Here is a 23,926-nt window from a genome sequence, read left to right on the forward strand (position 1 = left end):
GGGAATCATCTGTGAATCCACTCACTTATTCCCCTATAATAGAGGGAATCATCTGAGAATCAACTCATTGATTCCCCATTGGGAGTCATCTGGGAATCAATTCACTGAATGAACTCATACTTTGTATGAACCAATTTGTATTACAAAGTATGGACAAACTGAAATCCCATTGAGAAAACTGACTCACAATTTGTTTCCAGGAAAATTGATTAAATTCAACTAAACACCAAATGTGGGCCTTATTAGTATAAGATCAATATGTTTGCTATAAATCTGTCTGTTAAGCAGAGATGCAACATATTGGTTTTCTTCTAATAATTGGACCAACTGAGATGCAGTGTTCTTTTGTAGAGTACTGTAGTCTAATCTGTTGGGAATGCTGATCTGGTATTCAGTGAACTCTTATTATGCAGCCTATGTTTAAAAAAGTTGTATTTGCGCTTGAGTATTTTTGTTAGTGGTTAGTTTGTGTCGTTTGAGAGTTGAGTTGCTTCCAGGTTAATATTGAGTTGAGAAGTCAATGTTGGTTGGGAGCTGAGTTGGTTTTGCCAGTTGAGAGTTGAGGAAATGAAAGAGAGTTGAGGAGTTCAGCCCCATAGCCCTGAGGGTATCAGTTCCACCCACACACCACCAGCATTCTAGAACAATCCACACAAGCTGATTTGCATGCTAGGTCAAGGGGTCAGGCTGCCTACAGCTAAAATGTCTCAGAGATCCTGGTGCCCCGCCTCTTCCCGGGCAGACATCCAACTAAAGCGCGACAACCCTCGCTGAGAGGATGAGTCACTGCTTAGCGACAGAGGTGACATGCAGAAACATATTTCTCCAATGGAAGAAAGAATAAACACTTTTAATATACTCCCTATGTCCCACCCACTCTTTACAACTCTGGTTTATCTTCATTACGCAGAATGATTTTATGATGTTGTGTCCTTCCACTTTCTCTCTCTCATATTTTATTTTCCATCGACGGTATATGGGACAGTACTAGTAACAGTGGCTTGATCGCGGCTAGTGCTGTTCCCCTATTTCACGGACCACCCGACACCGGAAGGACTAGAGAAAAATGGAAGGTTACAGCGGCCGACCTTACTCCCCAGCCCATGGACCACCCAACACTTGAAGGACTGGGGATGAAGGAAAGGTAACAGTGGCATAACCGTGGCCTGACTCCCCAGTCCATGGACCATGCCGGACCCCGCCAGTATCGAGAACCAGTACTGAACCAACAGCCTGAGTAAGAAATGACCAGACAACAGCCCGTTGAAAAAACTCAGAGCATACCCCCTTTCCAACATAGAATCCAAGGTAGTTACAGTACAGTTTCACAATGAATGCATCCAGGACTACAACATACAAGTTTGGTTAAGCAGGTTCGCCATCCTCAAGTCAGCAGCTCGGAGGGTCCTGCTGGTCCTGTTAAGGACCTAACCACAGTGGGCGGAGTCCAACACCTCCCCAGCACCATCCCCCTGGGAAACAACAGAGGCTCCGTCCACTACTACAGCATGCCTAAACTGTGCGGGAAAGGGGGCCACTTCTTCAGAAAATGTCCCAGTTTCTTCACACTAACCCAAATCCCAAACCCACCAATGCCCCACTGCCCCCAACCAGACAACAACAATGAAGATCCAGAATCAAATCAAATCAAATGTATTTATATAGCCCTTCTTACATCAGCTGATATATCAAAGTGCTGTACAGAAACCCTGCCTAAAACCCCAAACAGCAAGCAATGCAGGTGTAGAAGCATGGTTGCTAGGAAAAACTCCCTAGAAGGCCAAACCGAGGAAGAAACCTAGAGAGGAATAAGGCTATGAGGGGTGGCCAGTCCTCTTCTGGCTGTGCCGAGTGAAGATTATAACAGAACATGGCCAAGATGTTCAAATGTTCATAAATGACCAGCATGGTCAAATAATAGTAATCACAGTAAACAGGTCAGGGTTCCATAGCCCCAGGCAGAACAGTTGAAATTGGAGCAGCAGCACGACCAGGTGGACTGAGGACAACAAGGAGTCATCATGCCAGGTAGTCCTGAGGCATGGTCCTAGGGCTCAGGTCCTCCGAGAGAGAGAAAGAAAGAGACAATTAGAGAGAACATACTTAAATTCACACAGGACACCGGATAAGACAGGAGAAATACTCCAGATATAACAGACTGACCCTAGCCCCCCGACACATAAACTACTACAGCATAAATACTGGAGGCTGAGAGAGGAGGGGTCAGGAGACACTGTGGCCCCTTCCGATGTTACCCCCAGACAGGGCCAAACAGGCAGGATATAACCCCACCCACTTTTCCAAAGCACAGCCCCCACACCAGTAGAGGGATATCTTCAACCACCAACTTACCATCCTGAGACAAGGCCGAGTATAGCCCACAAAGATCTCCGCCTCGGCACAACCCAAGGGGGGGGGCTAACCCAGACAGGAAGACCACATCAGTGACTCAACCCACTCAAGTGACGCACCCCTCCTAGGGACGGCATGGAAGAGCACCAGTAAGCCAGTGACTCAGCCCCTGTAATAGGGTTAGAGGCAGAGAATCCCAGTGGAGATAGGGGAACCGGCTAGGCGGAGACAGCAAGGGCGGTGCGTTGCTCCAGAGCCTTTCCATTCTCCTTCACACTCCTGGGCCAGACTACACTCAATCATAGCACCTACTGAAGAGATTCCTCTTCAATAAAGACTGAAAGGTTGAGACCGAGTCTACGTCTCTCACATTGGTAGGCAGACCATTCCATACAAATGGAGCTCTATAGGAGTTAGCCCTGCCTCCAGCTGTTTGCTTAGAAATTCTAAGGACAATTAGGAGGCCTGCGTCTTGTGACCGTAGTGTACGTGTAGGTATGTACGGCAGGACCAAATCGGAAAGATAGGTAGGAGCAAGCCCATGTAATGCTTTGTAGGTTAGCAGTAAAACCTTGAAATCAGCCCTTGCCTTAACAGGGAGCCAGTGTAGGGAGGCTAGCACTGGAGTAATATGAACCAATTTTTTGGTTCTAGTCAGGATTCTAGCAGCCGTAATTAGCACTAACTGAGGTTTATTTAGTGCTTTATCTGGGTAGCCGGAAAGTAGAGCATTGCAGTAGTCTATCCTAGAAGTAATAAAAGCATGGATTAATTTTCCTGCATCATTTTTGGACAGAAATGTTCTGATTTTTGCAATGTTACGTAGATGGAAAAAGCTGTCCTTGAAACAGTCTTGATATGTTCGTCAAAAGAGAGATCATGGTCCAGAGTAACGCCGAGGTCTTTCACAGTTTTATTTGAGACGACTGTACAACCATCAAGATTAATTGTCAGATTCAACAGAAGATCTCTTTGTTTCTTGGGACCTAGAACAAGCATCTTTGTTTTGTCCGAGTTTAAAAGTAGAACGTTTGCAGCCATCCACTTCCTTATGTCTGAAACACAGGCTTCTAGCGAGGGCAATTTTGGGGCTTCACCATGTTTCATCGAAATGTACAGCTGTGTGTCATCCACATAGCAGTGAAAGTTAACATTACGTTTTTGAATGACATCCCCAAGAGGTAAAATATATAGTGAAAACAATAGTGGTCTTAAAACGGAACCTTGAGGAAGACCGAGATTTATAGTTGATTTGTCAGAGGACAAACCATTCACAGAGACAAACTGATATCTTTCCGACAGATAAGATCTAAACCAGGCCAGAAGAACTTGACCTTTGCACAGACACCGCCCAACCCAACACCCAAGATGTCCCAGAGATGGTCCACACCCCTGTCACCACCCAAGACGTCCCAGAAACAGCCCCCACCCCTGTCGGCCCCTCTACATTTGCCCCCCAACAAATCCCTTCCTTGCCACGTCCACGCTCTCCAAACCCTTGGTCAAAGAGGAGCCGGTTTCTAGAGAAATCATACAACTAGAAAAAACCCTCGCCTCCCAACTCACAACAGTTCCTAGACTACGATGACCCAAACTGGACAAAAATTACCGAACAGAAATGACCAGACAACTAACAGACCAACAAGAGACCAGACCAGATGACCATCCCAGAACCAAAACCTTGACGCCAGAAAACATGACACACAAAATTCCGTATACCCTCTGAGGAACCATCTCCTCCTCCTAGACCCCTCACCATAACCCTCGCCTCTTCCTTTACTTCCTCTAATTTCTCCTTCTTGCCTCTTACATTCCCTGATTCCACACTACCACCCCAACTGCCCTTGACCCCCCTACCTCACCCACTCTTTGCCCCTGATCCCGCACAGCAGCACACTCCAAACAGAAGAACTTTCCTCAGACTGCTGTTCATTGTTGCCTCTCCACTAGGGAATTCATCTATAGCCGGCACATACAAAGAAATGCCCCCACGGAGTCACTCGCATTGAACACACTTACTTGTGAGTGCTCCGTGGCCAGGTGGGTATGGGCTTTGTTTGTTCCCTCTGTCCTCCAGTGTCCAGTCTTGCTGCTGCATCACTCCTCCTACAACACCAGCCCAGACCGATGGACATACCCTCCACCACCCCAACCCCTCTGCTCTCTTTCCATCCCTTTCCCCTTCCTCCCTCTACAACTGTCCCTCTCACAGAACAAAACCAGAACCAGGAACCTTTCATCACCACACCAGAAGAGGCACGGAGGATGGAGATGGCCTGCTCGCTCGGCGCAAGCAGGCCACAGCGAAGTACCATAATTGAGCTCCGGGTCTTGGGCTACCAGGTGCGCATGCTCGCTCTGCCGGTTGCCTTCCTCTCCTCTGCAGATCCAACACCAGTTCCAGTTTCAATACCAGAACACTGGAAGAGGCGCAGAGGGACCAAACACCAGACCTTCACCCGGTGAGAGCGGACCACACGGGTGTGACACAATTGACCTCTGTCAGGGATCCCTTGCTTGTCTACTTCTCCTCAGGTTGTCCTTTCTCTCCTCTACTGATTCAGCAACAGCCCCAGCACTAATCTAGATCCCGGTTTCCAGCATCAGTCGCAGCACCAGACCACCAAATTTTAGCTTGTAAAGGATTTAGGAAAAAACAAATAAAGGTACCTTTAATATCTTGTAGAGGTGGTAGCATGTCAGAAGATTGGAGGCTTGGATTATTGGAGGTGTGGCTTCCAGATAGTTATTTTTGGCCACCCTTTAGAGTAAATGCCATTAAAATCAGGTGGGAAAGAGCATTGTGGAGTGCAATCTTGATAGCATCATCTGTTGGGTCTGTATGCAAATTTGAGTGGGTCCAGGGTGTCTGGTGTGAATGCTACAGGCGATAGTCATTCAGGCAAGTTGTCTTGGTGTTCTTGGGCATGAAGACTGTGGTGGTCTGCTTGAAACATCTAGGTTTATAGACTAGGTCAGGGAGAGGTTGAATATGTCAGGGAAGACATTTGCCAGCTGGTCATTGCATTCTCTGAGTATGTGTCCTGTTAACCTGTTTAAAGGTCTTACATCGGCTATGGAGAGCGTGATCACACTGACCGAAACAGCTGGTGCTCTCATGCAGGGCTCAGTGTTGCTAGCCTGGAAGCGAGCACAAAAGGTATCAACACTGAACCAAAAAATATAAACGCAACATGTAAAATGTTGGTCCCATGTTTCATTAGCTGAAATAAAAAATCCCAGGAATTTTCCATATGCACAACAAATGTATTTCTCTCAAATTCTGTGCACAAATTTCTTTATATCCCTGTTAGTGAGCATTTCTCCTTTCTCCTAATCTATCCACTTGACAGGTGTGACATATCAAAAAACTGATTTAATAACAGCTTGATTACACAGGTGCTTGATCATTACACCTTGTGCTGGGTACAATAAAAGTCCGTGTGCAGTTTGTGCAGTTTTGTCATGCAACATAATGCCACAGATATCACAAGTTTTGAGGGAGAATGCAATTGGCATGCTTACTAAGCTGCCTCCAACATCATTTTAGAGAATTTGGCAGTACGTCCAACCAGCCTCACAACCGCAGACCACGTGTAACCACGCCAACCCAGGACCTCCACATCCACCTTCTTCACCTTCTGACGGGGAGTGTTGAAGAGTATTTCTGTCTGTAATAAAGCCAATTTGTGGGGAAAAACGAATTCTGATTGGCTTGGCCTGGCTCCCCAGTGGGTGGGCCTGGCTCCCCAGTGGGTGGGCCTGGCTGCCCAGTGGGTGGGCCTATGCCCTCCAAGGCCCACCCATGGCTGCACGCCTGCCCAGTCAGGTGAAATACATAGATTATGCCCTAATGGATGTATTTCAATTTACTGATTTCCTTATATGAACTGTACCTCAGTAAAATCTTTGAAATAGTTGCATGTTGCTTTTTTTGTTGCTGTTCAGTTTAGCTCATCTGATAGTCTCGCGTCATTGGACAGCTCGCATATAGGTTTCCCTTTGTAATCCATGATAGTTTGCGAGCCCTTCCACATCCTACAAACGTCTGAGCCGGTGTAGTAGGATTTGATCTTGGTCCTGTATTGACGCATTGCTTGTTTGATGGTTTGTCGGAGGGCGTAGCTGGATTTCTTATAACAGGCTGACTACACCGCTTGCGTTGTAAAATACATTTTGAAATCTGTTATTCAATTATTGCACCCACACTGCTCGAGCGCGCCAACGAGCGTCTGCGTTTCCAAGGGCTAAAATAGAAGTCAGTTCTATTTCTGACGCAGATCGCGCTGCAAGTCCTGCCTCTCCCATCTCCTCATTGGTTTATAGAAGCAGGTACCCACGTGACATCTCCTCATTGGTTATAAACACGTGGGTGACTGAAATATGAAATATCATCGGTGGCGGTAATGCACGTAATTTATGAAAGTTGCCAATTGCAATATAAAGTCAAGAGAAGAAAAAGCCTGGGAGGAGGAGAGATAACTATAAACGATTCGATTGACCGTTTTATGTGTGGATTCATTGGTGGAGTAGAGGACCTTGTGTATTTCAGGTAAAATAACAACTCAATGTTTATATCCCAGGACAAATTAGCTAGCAACAGCTAGCTAGCTAAATTGTCATAAATGTTTAATGCTTTTCGACCTGTCCCCAAATTAATATAATTGGTTCAGAGTTTGTTTTGATATTTTAACCTGTGTGTCGTGATCGCGTTTGTTGTGGGGGGACAAAATACATTTATGCACGAAGGAGCACGCGCGCAGCCGGTTTGGGTCCGTGTAAGCGTCCGGATTAGTGTCCCACTCCTTGAAAGTGACAGCTCTAGCCTTTAGCTCAGTGAGGATGTTGCCTCTAATCCATGGCTTCTTGTTGGGATATGTTTGTATGGTCATTGTGGAGACAATGTTGTCGATGCACTTATTAATGAAAGGGGTGACTGATGTGGTAAACTCCTTAATGCCACCGTTAGAATCTCTGAACATATTCCTGTCTGTGCTAGAAACAGTCCTGTAGCTTAGCATCCGCTTTATATGACCACTTCAGTATTGAAAGTGTTACTGCTACTTCCAGTTTGAGTTTTTGCTTAAAAGCTTGAATCAGGAGGCTAGAGTTATGGTCAGATTTGCCAAATGGGACTCATCTCCTCGATTTAGTCTTATGTAGCAAAATTTGATTTTGTGTTTTTTACATTGGATAAAAGTATAGACTCAGAGCTATAAAATGGTATTTCATAAACTGCAGTTGAGGAACAATGTTAAGGAACAATAGGAAAGGATACTATGAAACAAAGATAAATTATATAAAGAATAAGAGTACAAGCTTTGGAGCGCATTAAATTGCATTTTGAGCAAAAAGGCTAACTCAGCTGCATCATTTATTGAATCAGATGGCTCATTCATCACAACACCCACTGATATTGCCAATAACTTTAAGGGTTTTTTCATTGGCAAGATTAGAAAATGTAGGCATGACATGCCAGCAACAAACATTGACAAGTATAACTGGTAAAATTATGAAAGACAAGCATTGTAATTTTGAATTCTGTAAAGTGAGTGTGGAAGAGGTGAAATAATTATTGATGTATATCAACAATGACAAGCCACCGGGGTCTGACAACTTGGATGGAAAAATACTGAGTGACAATAGCGGATGATATTGCCACTCCTATTTTCCAATTCTTCAATTTAAGCCTACTAGAAAGTGTATGCCCTGAGGCCTTTTACTGGCTCAAATAGCCAACCAATCAGCCTGTTACCAATACTTAGTAAACTTTTGGAAAAAAATTGTGTTTGACCAGATACAATGCTCTTTTACTGTAAACAAATTGACAGCAGATTTTCAGCATGCTTATAGAGAAGGGCATTCAACAATCAGGCCACTTATACAAATGACTGATGATTGGCTGAGAGAAATTGATAACAAGATTGTGGGAGTTGTTTTGTTAGCCTTCAGTGATGCTTTTGACGTTATTGATCATAGTCTGCTGCTGGAAAAACGTATGCATTATGGCTTTACACCCCCTGCTATATTGTGGATAAAGAGTTACCTGTCTAACAGAACACAGAGGGTGTTCTCTAATGGAAGCCTCTCCGACATAATCCAGGTAGAATCAGGAATTCCCCAGGGCAGCTGTCTTACATTTTTCAATCTTTACTAATGACATGCCACTGGCTTTGAGTAAATCCAGTGTGTAAATGTGTGCGGATGACTCAACACTATACATGTCAGCTACCACAGCAAGTGAAATCCCTGCAACACTTAACAAAGAGCTGCAGTTAGTTTCAAAACTAAAAGCATTGCATTTGGGACAAATCATTCACTAAACCCTAAACCTCAACTAATTCTTGAAATAAATAATGTGGAAGTGGAGCTGACTAAACTGCTTGGAGTAACCCTGGATTGTAAACTGTCATGGTCAAAACATGTTGATACAACAGTAGCTAAATTGGGGAGAAGTCTGTCTCTAATAAAGTGCTTCTCTGCCTTTAAAAAAAAATATCAACAAGGCATGTCCTACAGGCCTTAGTGTTGTCGCAAAGAGGGACCTCGGGCAAATTACAATTGGCACAGAACAGGGCCGCACGGTTGGCCCTTAAATGGACACGGAGAGCTAACATTAATAATATGCATGTAACTCTCTCATGGCTCAAAGTGGAGGAGAGATTGACTTCATCACTACTTGTTTTTGTAAGAAGTGTTGACATGCTGAATGCACAGAGGTGTCTGTTTACACTACTAGCACACAACTGGGACACCCATGCATACCCCACAAGACATGCCACCGGAGGTCTCTTCACAATCTCCAAGTCAAGAACAGACTATGGGAGGCACACAGTACTATTGTGAGGCATCTGTGAAACCGTCTCGAGGTCAACAGTACACAGGCGACTCAGGGATGCTGGCCTTCTAGGCAGAGTTGCAAAGGAAAAGCCATATCTCAGACTGGCCAATAAAAATAGTTGGGCAAAAGACCACAGAAACTGGACAGAGGAACTCTGCCTAGAAGGCCATTATCCCGGAGTCGCCTCTTCAGTGTTGACGTTGAGACTGGTGTTTTGCGGGTACTGTTTAATGAAGCTGCCAGTTGAGGGCTTGTGAGGCATCTGTTTCTCAAACTAGACACTCTAATGTACTTGTCCTCTTGCTCAGTTGTGCACCGGGGCCTCCCACTCCTCTTTTTTTCTGTTAGAGCCAGTTTGCTCTGTTCTGTGAAGGGAGTAGTCGGGTGATTGTGGAGACCAGGTCATCTGATGCAGCACTCCATCACAGCATTTTGTAAAAAAATGTTTAAAAAATTACAGAAATAATAGAGAAATTCCATGGAGGCTGCTAGCTAAATATACTATCAAGTGCAACAAAAATAAAACTGCTTCATGTCCTAACATATTGCTCAAGTTGACCTCAGGTATTTACTTAAAAATTAACTACAAATATTAAAATGTATTGCTTTATAAATAGTTTTAACGGTATTGATGGTTGTGGCTATTTCCAACTACCCCGGTGTATGGCATATACAGTATACCGCCCAAGCCTACAGTATACTACAGTAAACACTACAGTGAATACTTGCAAGATGATGTGACTGAGTCCAGACTGACAGACAGGCTTGATGCTGATGTCTCTGAATGGAGAGTGAACTTGCACTCAGCAATAACATTATACAAGACACATGTATTACTTTTAATCGTCTTTTGCTATTATTGAATCAAATGTTAATATCGGGGGGGGGGGGGGGGGGTGTATGGGACACCACACAGGAAGGTATGACAGCTGTCATTTTTGGCAAGATATTCCCAGCACCACCAGACAAAATGTTGATAGGTACAGAATCTGTGACGGCTGTGAATGACAATAAAAGATGGAATACAGGAGTAATATTACACATTGTTTATTAGCAGAACACTGCTTCTACAATATTATGTGATGGATGGTTTATTCTACATGGAACCGTTATACTTGAAAGTTATCAAAACACTTTGTTTAGAATATCTACACAAGTTCAGCAATTGCATTCTCTCATATTACTCTGTAGGCTACACAGTATGAAAAAGTGCCATCCTCCTGCATCTCACATCTGCCTGTAGTTGTTGAACTGCTGGACCTGTGAGGCAAACTCTGTCATATCCAGGATGGAGTGTCATGCACTCCACCCCTCTTGCCACCTGACTGCACATGTATATAACTTGTAATAAATCGTATAGATGAAAAGGACTTCATTGCCCACTATAGACTTGAAGACAGATCCTCACCCAGAACGCTCTGCATGTCAGTATGTTAGACATCCAAATCCTTATATTTTGGCAAATAGACTATAGAAATCGAAATGCTATTCTAGTTTTGGTTAGACAGCTGAATTTGTAATCTACACGCAACTGATTTTGATTTGTTAGGTAAAGTTTAGGCATACTGTATTTAGAAGCACATTAATAGGATATTTACAGTATACAATGTTTTCTCTTTGTAATACAAACACATCTTTCGATTTTTAGTAGATGTATCTACTCTCAAACTGGGTGATGTTTGTGCAATGTCTAAATGTAGCCTACACCTGTAGGCATATTAGTTCTGGGACTTGTCTCCCAGGAACGATCTAACAGAGGACATAAAGAGAGAGGAGACGAGACTAAACTAACCAGTTATAGAATGTTGGGTTGTAGGAAAGCTGAGCTGACTGAAGACCGCGGACATTGCTAGCTCAGCCAGGTCGTTCAAGATGTATGTCAAAATTGGATGTCTATCCATGTCCTGAGGATGTAGGGATATGCCTTCAAAACCGACTACTAGGGGAAACAGTGAGCGCTTTTACCATCAAGTAGGCTTGGGTTTTTCTAGGGTGTTGTGGATGGGCGTAATGCCTTTTATCTGGGTCCCATGTTCGTTCCCAGTTGTGGACACTGTGTTCAGAGGGGGGTTTAAACCCTATCCCACATTTTAACCCTTACCTCAACCATTCGGAATGAGTGCCTGAACTTAATCCTTAACTTCTAAATTTAGAGAAATGGAACGATACAGAGCAGCAGGAATAATAAAAACACTTAAAAATGTGACTTTTGGAGCAACTTCGAAATTTGCAGTTTGGAGAAATTGGATGAACGTCTAATTCTGCAGTGAGACTGTGTTGGCTAGCTAGCTGATGTCAGCTTGGCTAAACACAAGGTCCGTGCAGGCTTTAGCCTACATATAGAACTGAATTAGCTGACCACCCTCCACTTCAAAATATTGTTCTCTCCATAGCAAAGCTAGCTCAGCTTCCCTCGCTGTACTCACTACTGCACCTGTTTGTTGTGATTGAACGGCAAAGACACACCCAAGAAACATCCACATCAAACCACACCCCCAAGACAACTCTCCTTTGCCTTCTGTCATGTCCACTAGCATTTATTAATGAGCATTGTGAAAAACTAGGCCAAATCAGGAAGTATCCCTGAAGGCGTGGCGCTGCAGCGTGCGGACCTCCTGCAGGCGATCCATGAGAGATCTGGGCTGGCCTAAGAACCTGCGGTTGTAATCGTTGAGATTCTGCAAGATGAGTATCGGCTCAGCCTGCCCATCCTGAACTTGCTGCAATGAGGCGTGGTCATGGAAGAGCAGGAAAAGTAATGTCACCATTTGTTTACAGATGGAACATAGTTTATAGCACCAAGCCAGGTCCCACATCTCCAATACGTAACTATACAGGAACCACAGAAGAGTTGGCCACAGTTGGTTTCTACTGGCAGTGCAGCCTGTCAAGGACATGTCAGTGTAGTGCTGCAGCCTGGGCTCGGTGGGGGTTTCCTGCTCTGACTGAAGCTGCTCCCGAACAGCACGCACATGGTGTTGGTTCTCTGGGTGGATGTTTTGATCTTCTCTGCAGAACAGTGTTAGAAGTTCAATGAAAAATGTGACACTCAGAACTACCACAATCAGGACTGGGTTGCTGACCCCTTCTTTGAATGAATCTTAACCTTATCATAAATAGTCCACAGTCCCACACTGGTTTTCATCCATTACAACCACTCATATCCTGCACTGGATATTCATTGGAATTATGGTAGTGTGTGAGAGAGAGCGAGAGAGAGAGACTGTCAATCAAAGAAGCCTTCCACAGTCATGCAAAATGGGGTGCAGAATCCCGGATGGGGCTTGTTCTCCCAGTCCCCCCCCCCCGTAACCTGCGGGAGACAAAAGAAGCACCAGTTTAGTGAATGTCAGTCGTTCCACTTTAGTTTAATAACATTGAAACTAATGGAGATTTATTTCCTACCAATTGAATATAACCAGTTTTGAATGGTGTATTATTATTGTGCAGGTTTGATGAGCACAGCTTCCCCCACTAATTAGTTTCTGGGACGATGGGGAAAGCAAAATAATGAACAACATTACCTTTAATGGTAGTCAATTATTACAATTTTCATGTTAGTATTACTGCTCCCAATGTACATACTCTGATGCATTTGAAAAGGAGGCGAGGATATATGATGCAAAGGAATCGAGGAAAGATGAATTGAGATTGTATGTCCTCTCTCTCCCTCCCTGTTCTAATTACCTCTCCCTTTCCCTTCCTTAGCTGGTGTTGAGGTAATGCAGGGTTCTGCATTCTCCTCCCAAGCTCACTGTGAATAAAATGACAATGAAAATGTGGGACATGGATGATTATGCACGTAGTAACAACATATAGCTAGTTCTTTCGGCCAGCTAAATACAACCAATGCATGGATCACAGTCAAACAAACCGAAGTAGCTACTGTATTTGATTTTTTTTTTTTTGCAACGGGTGAGTTGAGGTTCAACTGTAATGCACAAACAGCTTGTTTTGTAACCTCTTTCTCAATGACATACTTCATATACAGTATCTCTCATTTATTCATTTAATTATTAATTATTCAAATATGGTGTGGTGGTGCCCAAAACCACTCAAATAATACACTTGTATTACATAGGCTACAATAGCACACCACCGTTTTCTCTTTAAACTGGCTACTAGGAAAATACATTTTTGAAGAGGCATACATATTCAATGTAACAAAATACCATAGATTGTCAGGCTAGTGCTTAGTTAGTTAGCCGCTAGCTTTCGACATTCAACTACAAATGTAATCAAATATAACTAGTTAAAATACATATAGTTGGCGTGTCTCATATGTACACATGAAAATACTAATAATATGAGCCTTAGTTTGCCCCTGTTGTTCCCCAGCATGATGGTACTTGAGAGGTGCTGGTCTCCAACCACTCCGGTTGAATTTTGTTTTATAATAAAATGTTTGTGCCCCAGTCCAGATGTTGCCTTCGTCCAGGTCCCCCCTAGCCATTGACTGGAGGGTGGCGAACGTGCTTAACCAAATGTGTATGTCATAGTCCTGAATGCATTCATTGTGAAGCTGTTCTGTAACTACCTTAGATTCTGTGTTGGAAAGGGGTATGCTCTGAATATGTTAAACGGGGCTAAATCTTAGCAATTTCTGTATTTTAACCAAAACTGTTCTAGTTTCTGGGGTGTCTTGAAACTGGCTTCAATTGATTTCTGTAGCCCTGGGGGTTTCACCAGGCAATTGAGGTCAGACAGCACACAGGCCATACCTCTCTGGAGAACTGCTTTGCTGAATCCCAGGCGGATCATGGTTTCTGGTCTGGCGGTTGTTGTTGCCGTTCTTGCTGCTCCATGTCGATTGGTGGCTCCAACCTCAGCAGCCTCCTCGTTGGGGATTAGCATCAGTCTTCTGGATGCTAGGGGTTTGGGGTTGTCCGTGGACTGGGAGTCAGGTCGGGCCACGGTCAAGCCATGGTACTAGCCTAGTCCGATGGACTAGGGGAACAGCGCCAGCCAGGGTCAAGCCACTGCTACTAGCACTGTTCTCTAATCCGGCCAAAGAAAAGAGATAGAGGGGGACACAATTCCGGGGACTCCTCAGTGCAGGCTTGTGCATAATGAAGAAAAGAAACAGAGTCATATTATTAATATTATATTAGAATATGTAATATGTGTAAATATTCAATAAAATTCTACATTTGCAGTATACAAACTTAACATGATGAACAGGAATGACATTTACTCTAACATTACTCTAGCAGGTGGCCATGAAGAAATATCTGAAAGCCCCACCTCCAATAAGCCATGCCACTGAGACAGCCTCTTTCATTTTCCATCCCTCTCTCTCGCTTGCTCTGACGCTCAGATTAGATTTATTCTAGTTCCTGAAAGTTCTTTAATTACAAAGGGAGATGGTGGTTTTACAATCTCCCCCCGCTAACACTGAGCTAGGTAGAGGAGATCAAGGAACAGGAGCAGCAGCTGTAGGAGCAGGGAACAACCACTTATCTCAGTAATGGAGCCCCAGGAGAACACAGAGATCAATAGAGATACAGAGAGGAACAGAAGAGAGACTCTTTGAACTCTGACTGAGACAAGATGGTTTCCTACATATTTACCTATGCTACAAAGACAAGCTCGCACACTCGCGCACATACACGTATGCAGAGAAGCACACCCACTGAGTTTTAAATCTGAACTGAAAATGTATGCTCTCTGCCCATTTTTCATTTCCGCACTCTCTTTTTTATTCCTTTTTCCTTTTTTTCTTTTCTTCAGACAGAGCTCAGCAAGAGACAATAAGTCTACACTGGTGTTGTGGAAATTCTTACATAGGACACTTAAAGTCAATATTAAATGAATCACTCTCACAGTCAAACTTAGATGCATAAGTACCGGTCTGAAGTGAGCTCCCCAAGGGTGTTCTTTAAATAGAGCCTTATATACTGCTATCTAAACCGACTGGCTCCATCTCCTATCTTAATTTAAAGAACATATTCTGGGCGTTCTGCCAGATGTTCCTCCGGAAGGCCCCCCGATCTCTTCACCAGACACAGGCAGGAACCAAGGATTGTTATGACACCAAAGATAAGATGCACAATGTAAAATGTACTTTATACTGGTTTCAAGATAATGTATTTTCTTTGTATCTGTTGAGACAAGGACCTATCAGTCCAACGTCACTTACTCAAAGTCCCCACTGCCACCAAAACCAATTTGTGCTGCGACCAGTTAACTCAGCTACTCCTTCCCACACATACATAGCTCTATTCCTAACACTCCCTCCTCCTCCCATGCACACACACACAACTCTATTCCTAACACTCCTTCCTCCTTCCATGCACACACACAACTCTATTCCAGACCTGCCAACATGCACGCATTTTGCGTACCAACTACGTAATTCTCTGTCCATGTACGCAGGTATGAGATTCGAGTTAAAAGTATGCATAAATGAATAGGGCCTGATTTACTTATTTTTTACATTTAAAAAAAACCGTTTTAATAAAAAATAAATCCCGATTCTCGAGCTACAACACACAGACATATATGGACTTTGTGTCAACGGACATGGAGATTAATACATCGTTATTCGATGTAGCTACCCCGTGTCTGCCCCTCCTCCCCTCCTCCTGATGCTGAGTTTGCCGACTGCCAGCTGTACGTAAACATATGGACAAATCCATTTTCGACTCTGTGTGTTGTGGAAAGGTAAACACGAATTGTTTCAAGCTAACGTTAGCAATCATAAGATGGACATTCAGTGGGCTCTAAAGTGCCAGCAGTTCACTCGCATTTGCTAGTGAAAAACATTAAATATGAAAAATAACTGGTTGCATTTGTGAGAGGGTGATATACATTTAATTCTGCGTCTCATTAGTTGTATTTTACACGTAACATTACGAGGATCACGCAACCTGATCACGCAAGACTGTAACTGTAAATATGATCCACGTCACAAAAAAGAATTACAAAAGTATTATAAAAAATAAATAGAAACATCTTGGCGTTAAAGGGAGTTGGGAGTTTAGAGGACTGATTAATAATGATTGAGTGTCCGGTATTAGCTATAGAGGTAATGCTTCTAAAATTGAGACTTTATCAATTTCGGAAATCTGAAATGATGTATGTGTGACAGGTTAAAGTAAATACTCATAGCATGTTATACATTAAAAAGTATTAGTAAGTTCATAGTATGTGAGGATCTTAAAACATCTAAGGTTAAAAAGATCATGCATTCTGTATTAGTTGATAGAGATTGATAACATTCATATAATTGTGTTAAAAAGTTAAAATCCGTCAAGTGTACAAAGGGAAAGAATTGTAAAAGGAATGTGTAAACGTTATATTGATTACTTTATTTTGTGGTGCCTAATTGAAGGGGAAAAGTGTTAATCTGTGATCTACTAAATGCTCTTAATCTATGAGCCTGAGATCGATTGCTCTGATCTCCACCCAAGTTCGCGGGGAAATCGCGGGTTTTTCCTCATTGCACTAAAGGTTATTGAGGAAACAATTGCGTATCACTCTCGTGATTATTTCTCCCCTTTTTCAGGTACGTTAGTGATGATAAAACAGAGTCATTTAAATGTAATAACTCGCTAACAAGTCAAGAGTGTTTAAGGTGTGTCTTAGTAACATCTTGAGGAAGTTAGAGTTAAGTTTGCAGAGAGTAATATGAGCCCTGCTCGGTTGCAGCGAAGGCTAGCTTCGTACTGAGAGTAGCTGCCATTTTATGTCGATCGTCAATGAACATGTGCGTTGTTAATAAGATATTTTGCGGTGTTGTTTGTATAATGGTTTTTCAAACACTTTATTGACTGTTGATAAATTGAGTTATGGTTTACTGAGTTAAAGCTTTGTGCTTGACAGTTACATTGAAATTAGTATATGTTTCAGTGAATTACAATGTATACTGTTGTGACTTGAATAAGCCTTGTGCCCTACAACACTAGCTCTTTCCTGCAGATCTGTTGTTCTGTAAAATGTGTTACTTTTGTAAAATGATTGCACTAAAGGTTATTGAGGAAACAATACCGTATCACTCTCGTGATTATTTCTCCCCTTTTTCAGGGGCGTAACATATGCGCTGCAAAGAAATACAATAGACACCTTTACATAGGCTGAAACACCGGACTCTTCTAGAGAACAGCGTTCAGATTCCCTTCGCGCTAGCCTACTTAAGCCTTGTGTAGCCAGTTTGCGGTCTGTGTCGATGCAATCATTTGTTTTTGTTTTTATTTTTTCAAAATGATTTTGCTATTAGTGTTGATTAGGAACCATGTCTAAAAGGCCAATACTTGTGAGCTGGCCCTAGAGATTGGCCCTGTTTGAGAGGTGACAAGTTATTCTACTATAGAGACTAAACTTGGGGACATGTGTGAAGAACAACGTTATAGATAATTGTCTCCATTCTACACTGTACATGTAATGGAATAAACATACAGACAATCTGTGCTAATTCCAAAAAACATATATTTTTTTTATATGTTCTGTGTTTATCAGTTTGAATATTTTATTTATGTTTTGTAAATACCTTTTCAGAGGACCGAACTGAACCAGGTGTGATCCATAATGTTTGTCTAAGCACATTATGCTTAGACATTATGCTTATGCTTATGTTTGTCTAAGCCAATTTGCCGCACGTGTCTGGTACTCTAAAAAGTTAGACAGGGTTGGCAGGTCTGCTATTCCTAACACTCCTTCCATGCACACAACTCTATTCCTAACACTCTTTCCTCCTCCCATGCACACACACAACTATATTCCTAACACATACACACAGGTTAATGTTGGAAATACAGACAACTGCCTTCAACAAACCAAACAATTACACAGATCACTTTTAATATCTCAAATGTTCCCAATGTAACTTCATCACGGTAATTAAAACTAAAAAAGGGAGAGAAAAAAAGCATTGTTAAGATTCATGTGCATTCCAGATGGAACCCTCTTTCCAATATAGTGCACTATCTTTGACCATATCACACAGCGGGATCTGGTTAAAAGTAGTGCACACAGAAAATATGCGGACGTTATTAAAATCTGTTTAGGTAAATGTGTTGTGAATGTTATATTGAAATGTTGATTCTATTGAGGTTAACACCAGCGGAATTGAAAGTGACACCACATGCAGTGAATAAATGAAGTGTTATTTAATCACAGCGTAATCAAAAATGTGTGGTATTGTTGTTAGTCGACTGTGTTGAGTTAATTTCTGTTAACTCTCTCAGCGTGAAAAATACATGGGGGGTAGGGCTGTGGCGGTCATGAAATGTTGTCAGCCGTAACTGTCATGCAAATAACTGCCGGTCCCAAGGTAATTGACCGTTAATTAACATTAACATATTTAGCATCTCCGGGCACCCATGCATACACAGCAAATTCATACACAGCTATTACAGTTTTTCTCAATTGCTAAAACACTAAAACCCATTGGCTGAACAAAGTTCTCAGTTGCCTGGACTCATTTAGCTAATTATGCAGTCTGTTGTCAATACCTTAAACCATTTCACATGGTAAAACACAATTTGCAGATCTCACTTAGACTTTTCAGCAAAACTCTAAACACATTCTCATTCTCAAAACACCTTCTGCACTCTATTTCACATGTCATCCATACTGGTAAACACAAGTGGCAACAATCAAATACAAATAGAGAACACATGTCATTGACTGAACACAACCACTCAAAATTGATTTAACCTGTTTCAAATGATGCGACACAACCAATATAAGCCAATTCAGAGAGCAAACAGGTTGTTGAAGGTGGGAAGGAGAAAGTCTGAGAATGGATAGAAGAAACAATGTGAGAGGACGAGGACGAGTACGTATGCGAGGTGGGCGACGAGGAGGAAGAGGAGGAGGAGGAGGGCAAGAAACAGGAAGAGGAGGACGAAGAGGAAGAGGAAGACAAAGAGTAGAAATATCTGATGAAATTCGGGCAACAGTTATAGACCATGTTCTTGTCCATGGACTGACAATGAGGGAAGCAGGACTTATAGTGCAACCCAATTTCAGCCGATTTTCTGTGTCCACCATAGTAAGGACACTCAGAGAAGAGAACAGGGACAGTATACTACTGTAGTTTTGTAATTGCAAATTTACTGTACTACACTATATGCAGCTGTTTCAATAGACATTTGTAAAGTTAATCACTGTATGTATTGTACTGCATGAATATGTTTTGTAACTGCACAACTACTTTTTGTAGAATTGCAAGGCTGCTACATGCAGGTGGAAGGACAGCTATATTCACTCGGGAGCAAGAGGCCGTTATAGTTGGCATGGTCCTTCAAGATAATGCAATACGACTCAGAGAAATCCAGGAATGAGTGATACAAGACAACACACACTTCCAGGGAATTGACAGTGTGAGCATTTCCACAATTGACCGTGTCCTCCATCGTAACAGGATGCGAATGAAACAAGTATACAGAGTACCTTTTGAGCACAACTCACCAAGGGTGAAAGAACTGTGAGCTCAGTATGTGCAAGTAAGTGTACATTCAGAAACATTTACTGTAATCCAGGTTGTCTACAGTACTAACACATACTATGTGAATGACATTACTCTTCAGTACATACAATGTATGTGAATCAGAAGTGCATACAGTAGGCCTAATTGTACTCTACAGTATAGCACTGTCTCTGTACGACTTACAAAATCCTACATACAGTATATTGTATTTCTACACAGACAATATTTGACTTGGAATCCTTGGACAGACCCCATGAGTTCATATTTGTCGATGAAGCAGGCTTCAATCTAACAAAGAGGAGAAGGAGAGGCCGAAACATGATTGGACAGCGGGCCATTGTTGAAGTCCCTGGTCAACGAGGTGGCAATGTCACAATCTGTGCTGCTATCAGCAACCATGGTGTTCTACATCACCATGTTACACTCGGGCCATATATCACCCAGCACATTCTAAGATTTATTGCCAATCTAAGAGATATTTTATTTGAGCAGCAGGTTCAAGAGCAGCAGGGTCAAGAGCTAAATGAGAATCCCATTCCCACCTATGTGATAGTGTGGGACAATGTCAGTTTCCACCGAGCTGCTCAGGTAAGGGAATGGTTTAACATCAATGGGCAGTTTATGAACTTTTACCTCCCTCCATACTCGCCTTTCCTGAATCCGATTGAGGAGTTTTTCTCCTCTTGGAGATGGAAAGTGTATGATAGACAACCCTACACCAGAGAAAATCTGCTGCAAGCCATGGATTTAGCCTGTGGTGATATAGGTGAGGAATCATGTCAGGGCTGGATACGGCACACAACAGGCTTCTTCCCCCGTTGCCTCAGGAGGGACAATATTGCTTGTGATGTTGACGAAGTGCTCTGGCCTGACCCAGCCCAAAGACAAGAAGAAGCACATTGATCACATGTTTATTCCTTTGATTTTTGTCCCTTTTAGTATTGTATACTGTAGTACAGTGCATTGTAGGCTGTATACTGTACAATGGACAAATTGTATGGCCCTGAACATTGTGCTTTCCATTTATTAACAGTACTGACTGCTTAATAGATTTTGACTGGTTGCAGGTTCATATCAACAAAGAACAAGAATTACAGTATCACAGAGACAAAGGACAAGTTGGTGAGATGCAGGGTACAGTACTGTAAAAATAGGGATACAAGGAGGAGGAAGAACAAAAGACAAAATTGCAAAGAGCAAAGCACAGTAATAATTTCTGATCAATTTTGAGCTACTATGATAGGACATGTTTTCGTTCATCAAAAGACAATGACGGAAAAATATGAATATTTTTTTAGATTAAAAATGACCTTCTCCCTGAGAATTGTATGTTTTGAACAATGTGTTTTCTATTTTTCGGTGTATTGTTTACTGACTGCTTGAGAGTGTATATCATTTTGATCACTTTGTTTATGATTTGAGAGCAGTGTTTGATTTTGAACACAGGTAAAACTGTTTTGAAGCGAATGTTTCATTTTGCGAGAGGAGTCAGAGGTCATGTAAATAGTGCTTGAAGATGAGGTTTTGTGTATAATGTTTTCAGGAAATGGAGCAAGGTTTCAGAAATTGTGTTTTAGCAATTGAGAAAAACTGTAAAAGCTGAAAGTGTTGAGTCTGTGGACCCATATAAACACCGGATGAGCGTTAAATTAACACACCGCTTAGTATAAAGGCTTATTCAAATATTTCCCAGAGTGCTTTGCCGTTCAATAAAATTGTAGAGTTTCCACCCATGACTGCATTTGTTAGTGACAGAGACATGGTTATTGCATTTATCCATGTTCAGTCTGACAGATGTCACCAAGTGAGATCCAAATGGAAAATATAATTGTACAAATACAGTTGAAGTTGGAAGTATACATACACTTAGGTTGGAGTCATTAACACTCGTTTTTCAACTACTCCACCTCTGGCCTGCTCGCCTCCCTACCTCTGAGGAAGCACAGTTCCCGCCCAGCCAGTCAAAACTGTTCGCTGCTCTGGCACCCCAATGGTGGAACAAGCTCCCTCACGACGCCAGGACAGCGGAGTCAATCACCACCTTCCGGAGACACCTGAAACCCCACCTCTTTAAAGAATACCTGGGATAGGATAAAGTAATCCTTCTAACCCCCCCCCACCCTTAAAATATTTAGATGCACTATTGTAAAGTGGTTGTTCCACTGGATATCTATCATAAGGTGAATGCACCAATTTGTAAGTCGCTCTGGATAAGAGCGTCTGCTAAATGACTTAAATGTAAATGTAAATGTAAATATTTCCCAGCATGCTCTGCTGCGGGCAGATCTTTTAAAGATTGTTTTTAATATCAGTGTTTTTACATGTACATTGATTGATTCATCTTATGCTACACAAAGATAAATAACAAATATTTCTAAACTACTGCAATCAGTTAGATATATTTATTGTACCCGTTACTGAAATGGTTGTTCCGGTTTAAATGATTTAGGTAGTGTTTTATTGACATGAAGTCACATAATCCTGAAAGTCATTCTGAGTGCAGGTTGTGGGTGAATAAAAGTGTCTATTGAATTCTAATTGGCTGGATTCAAATAGGAATTACACATTCCTTTGCAACTCAGCATAATGTGATTTCCATGACTAATATGGCCTGTACGCCAGGCGTTTACTAACACCACTGTGTTAAGGTGGTAGGCTATAAAGGCTTTGATATATGTAATGTATTGTCATAGTTTAATTTTCATAATATCGTTCACCCTAAAACTCAATTGGTGAAAGACCCAGGCCTTTAAAAGTAAAGAATTTAACTACCATGAAAAGGCAACCTATGAAAAATGTGAATTAGACTTTACGCCCTACAGCGTTAAAACAACACCCCAAAATTATTTGCTGTAAATCTACAGGTGTTAATTTCTTACAATGAGAAAGTGTAACCAAGTCAGCACCAAGCAAAGTGTGTCCAGTTTACTCTATATCAAGTGTTATGTTTTACACTGTAGGCGTTGCATATTACTCTTGAGTAGAGCTATGCAAACACCACAATCGAGCGCCTTTGAACATTTTGAGAGTCAAATGGGGAACACTGCAACAGAGTTAAATCTTTAACACTTTCAAAAGTGTTATTTTAACATCAGTACAGTGGGACTCATGTTTACTGACAATAGTGTACATTTGACACTTTCAGAGTTAAATGTACACCATTGATTGGGCTGTGTAGGGAATAGGGTGCCATTTGCGATGCAGCTCATCTCTGGCTAACAAGCTAATTATTGACTCTCATCCACTCTTGTCCTGTTGGTATTTAATGAGAGAGAGGCATGTGTGTGTGTGTGTGTGTGTGTGTGTGTGTGTGTGTGTGTGTGTGTGTGTGTGTGTGTGTGTGTGTGTGTGTGTGTGTGTGTGTGTGTGTGTGTGTGTGTGTGTGTGTGTGTGTGTGTGTGTGTGTGTGTGTGTGTGTGTGTGTGTGTGTGTGTGTGTTGAATAAGAGGCGGGTGTTCCATTAAGGACTCATCTCCAACAACATCAGCTAATTAAACAACAACAGCCAAGAGAAATCAACGATCGAGAATGTTTCAGTTAATTAATATCTCCAACTATAGTCTCTCTCTAACTCTGCTTGTACCTAACTCTAGTTTTGCTCTCTGTCTTTGTTTATCTGCCTGTAACTCTGTCTGGCTATCGATCTAATTAAACTAAGGAATAACTATTTCCCAACAGATTGAGAAGCCATCTTTCTATAAAAGTTTGTGGTTTTTGAGAAATAAGGTGTTCTCGATGTCCACCGAGCAATTGTATTCGGAACAAAATACATCACCATTAGAAATCCCCTCAGAACCACTGGGGTTATCCAGACAACCTAATCTTGGCTCTACCACTGAAATACCAATACTTCTCGGAAGCTCCGAAGGTGAATATGGCAAGTTTATTGGTGTGTGACATGCGTGTTTGTTCACACTCACGCAGGCATACACCCACACACACACACAAAATGTCTGGCAAGTTTATTGGTGTTTGACATGAAGGTGGTTTATATTGCGTGTTTGTTCTCCTCAGGACCCTCAGTAAGCCTCCCAATTTATTATCTCAGCTGTGGAGAAAACAGCACATATCACTCTCACACACTGCTCCCCCATAACAGGGGAGGTATTATTATAGACACACACAAACACCTGCATGCACACACACTCTCACACATACAGCGCACCTCAAATCCAGAGGTTGTTAGTTCAAATCCCAGGGGGTGTCATACTTTAGCTGAACAGCAATAACATGTTTTCACATGTGAAATGTCACATGTAACGTATTCCAAAAACATGTCTTTACATGTAAAATATCACGTG

General features: G+C 42.2%; 1 pseudogene; it reads right to left on the minus strand.

The window, feature by feature from the left end:
- Positions 1–11,763: 11,763 nt before the first annotated feature.
- Positions 11,764–12,342, minus strand: LOC115193018 (E3 ubiquitin-protein ligase RNF170 pseudogene; annotated as a pseudogene).
- Between the last annotated feature and the right edge of the window lie 11,584 nt (positions 12,343–23,926).

Source organism: Salmo trutta, chromosome 4, assembly GCF_901001165.1.
Source record: "Salmo trutta chromosome 4, fSalTru1.1, whole genome shotgun sequence".
Classification (NCBI taxonomy): Eukaryota; Metazoa; Chordata; class Actinopteri; order Salmoniformes; family Salmonidae; genus Salmo; species Salmo trutta.